The sequence below is a fragment of the Azolla caroliniana genome, unplaced genomic scaffold, assembly GCF_043228905.1.
Source record: "Azolla caroliniana isolate FFs.n. ecotype wild unplaced genomic scaffold, voAzoCaro1.0.p SCAF_4, whole genome shotgun sequence".
Classification (NCBI taxonomy): Eukaryota; Viridiplantae; Streptophyta; class Polypodiopsida; order Salviniales; family Salviniaceae; genus Azolla; species Azolla caroliniana.
The window spans coordinates 19,564,502-19,567,778 of NW_028230439.1; the positions used below are offsets into that span (position 1 = coordinate 19,564,502).

Consider the following 3,277-nt stretch of genomic DNA (forward strand, 5'->3'; position numbering starts at 1 on the left):
TGTTCCTATTGATGGATGGGTTACGAAACGAAATCGGAAAAGTGTTTTCTCTCATTCGTGTTGCACTCCTAGTGGAACTTGAATCCAAATCTCTTCGTTATAAGCAATGTGCATTATCCATTTGGACACAACTATTGGTTCTATTGTATATTTAATCATCGTGTTATGCTATTATTCCACAAACATAGGTTTCTTAGAAAATGTGTTTGAGATCACATTATTGTTTATATTTGTGTATGGGTCTTTTTTTATAAGCAATGGGATCACGTTCTGTTGTCCTTGGTGTTATGCACGCCTGGTGGGACTCGAACCCACAATCCCTTGATTAGAAGTCAAATGCCTTTTCCATTAAACCACAAGTGCTCGACTTGGTCATAGTTTTAATAAGCTAACTTTGAGCTAGATTTGAAGTTACGCTACTATTCCTAATATGGCTATTATTGACAATACGGTTGTGACGCAAGCTATTTGATGTCACTTTTTCATTAGTTTTAATGTACAGTATATTATAACGAAGTTCTTATTAAAGTACATTTTATTATAAGGAATCAGATTACGGTGTGCAATTCTCCGTGTTGCAAGGTTTGTGGAACTTGCGGGATTGGAACCCATAATCCCTTGATTTGAAGTAAAGTGCCTTATCTGTTAGGCCAAAAGTAGTCCACTTAGTTAGGTTGCTATTCACCACTTACTTTGGATTGAATTTGGAATTAAGCTATTTATCACCATTGGTCTGGATGTTACACAATGAATTTGAGATGAAGTTATTGTTCATCTTAGTGTATGGGTTATTAGAAGGACCGACAATCCGTTGATTAGAAGTGAAGTGCCTTATAATACGAGATTTGGTTACATTGTTCATCACCCTTACTTTGTAATAGATTTCGTGTTACGCTATTATTCACAGTATGGATATTCGCAATGGATTTAATGTCAAGTTATTGTTTATCCTACGGTACAGGTTATTATGACGAATGGGATCAAGGTGTCTTGTCTTTCGTGTTGCAGGCTTTAGTGGACCCGTACCACTGAGACCTTAAAAAAAAGTTGAGTGCCTTATCCATTATGAGAGCAACACTACATTTAGTTTGGCTACTAATAACCACTCACTTTCGATAAAATTTGGCGTTCCCCTATTATTCAATGTTGGTACATGATTAATACGCGATAAATTTAAGATCATATTATTGTTCGTATACATGTACGGGTTACAACGCGGAATCGGAACATTGTTGTCTCTCATTCGTGTTGCACTCCTAGTTGAACTCGAATCCAAAACCCACGCCTGGTGGGACTCAAACCCACAATCCCCTGATTAGAAGTCAAGTGCCTTATCCATTAGGCCACAGGCGCTCGACTAGTTTTAATCACCTCTACTTTGAGATAGATTTGAAGTTATGCTAGTATTCACAATATGGTTATTATTGACAATACGGTTGTGACGCAAGCTATTTGATGTCACCTTTTCCTTCGTCTTAGTGGACGGTTTATTATAATGAAGTTCTTGTTGGTGTATGGTTTATTATAAGGAATCGGATTAGGAGTGCAACCCTTCGTGTTCTAGGCTTTGTGGGACTTGTAGGATTGGAACCCATAATCCCTTGATTTCAAGTCAAGTGCCTTCTCGGCTAGGCCTAAAGCACTCCACTTATTTAGGTTGCTATTCACCACTCACTTTCGATTGAAATTCGTATTATGCTATTTTTAATTGTCGATTCTTATGGAATGTATTTGAGATCACATTATTGTTTATCTTTCTGTACGGGTTTTTAGAAGCAATGGGATAACGTTCTGCTGTCCTTGGTGTTATGCACGCCCGGTAGGACTCGAAGCCACAATCCCTTCATTAGAAATCAAATGCCTTAACCATTAGGCCACAAGTGCTCGATTTGGTTATAGTTTTAATCACCTAAGTTTGAGATAGATTTGAAGTTACGCTACCATTCCCAATATCGCTATTATTGACAATACGGTTGTGACACAAGCTATTTGATGTCATGTTTTCGTTCGTCTTAGTGTATAGTCTAATTTAACGAAGTTCATATTGATGTACGGTTTATTATAAGGAATTGGATTAGGGCGTGCAATCCTCCGTGTTGCAGGGTTTGTGGGACTTGTGGGATTGGAACCCATAATCCCTTGATTTCAAGTCAAGTGTCTTATGTGTTACGCCAGAAGTGTTCCACTGAGATAAGTTTCTATTCACCACTTACTTTCGATTGAATTTGGTATTATGGTATTTATCAACATCGGCCTGGTTGTTACACAATGGATTACAGATGAAATCATTGTTCGTCTTCGTGTATGGGTTATTGCAAGGAATGCTATCAGGCTTTGGTGTCCTTGGTGTGGTTCTTGGCTATTATGACTTGAACCCACAATCCATTGATTAGAAGTCAGGTGCCTTATAGTGCTTGATTTGGTTACATTGTTAATCACTATTACTTTGGAATAGATTTTGGGTTACGCTATTATTCAAGGTATGGGATTTTCGCAATTGATTTAATATCAATTTATTGTTTATCCTATTGTACAGGTTATGATGAAGAATGGGATCAGGGCATGCTGCTGTCCTTCGTGTTGCAGGCTTTAGGGAACATGAACCATCGAGCCCTTAAAATAAAGTTGAGTTCCTTATCCATTACGCGAGGAGCGCTCTATTTAGTTTGGCTACTAGTAACCACTTACTTTCGATTGAGTTTGGCATTACCTGATTAATCAATGTTGGTACATGATTAATACACAATGGATTTAAGATTATGTTATTGTTCGTATTGATGTATGGATTACGACGCGGAATCGGAAAAGTGTTTTTTTTCCCCATTCGTGTTGTGTACGGATTTTAACAAGCAATGGCATCACGTTTTGTTGTTCTTGGTGTTATCCAGGCTTGGTGGGACCCCAACCCACAATCGCATAATCGGGATAGTGTTTTTCCCCATTCGTGTTGTGTATGGGTTTTTACAAGCAATGGCATCACGTTTTGTTGTTCTTCGTGTTGTCCACGCCTAGTGGGACTCGAACCCACAATCCCTTGATTAGAAGTCAAGTGCCTTATCCATTAGGCCACAAGTGCTCGATTTGGTTATAGTTTTAATGATCTAACTTTCAGTTAGATTTGAAGTTACGTTGTTATTCCTAATATGGCTATTATTGAAAATAGGGTTGTGATGCAAGGTATTTGATGTCATGTTTTCGTTCGTCTTACTGTACGGTTTATTATAACGATGTTCTTGTTGGTGTATGGTTAATTATAAGGAATTGCATTACTACGTGC

General features: G+C 38.0%; 2 non-coding genes across 2 annotated transcripts; both read right to left on the reverse strand.

Annotated features, from left to right (window-relative positions):
* Positions 1-1,280: 1,280 nt before the first annotated feature.
* TRNAR-UCU (transfer RNA arginine (anticodon UCU)) lies at positions 1,281-1,353 on the reverse strand. The gene has a single exon. It is a non-coding gene; the product is annotated as a tRNA-Arg (tRNA).
* A 1,650-nt stretch (positions 1,354-3,003) lies between these two features.
* On the reverse strand, positions 3,004-3,076 carry TRNAR-UCU (transfer RNA arginine (anticodon UCU)). Its single transcript has one exon. It is a non-coding gene; the product is annotated as a tRNA-Arg (tRNA).
* Between the last annotated feature and the right edge of the window lie 201 nt (positions 3,077-3,277).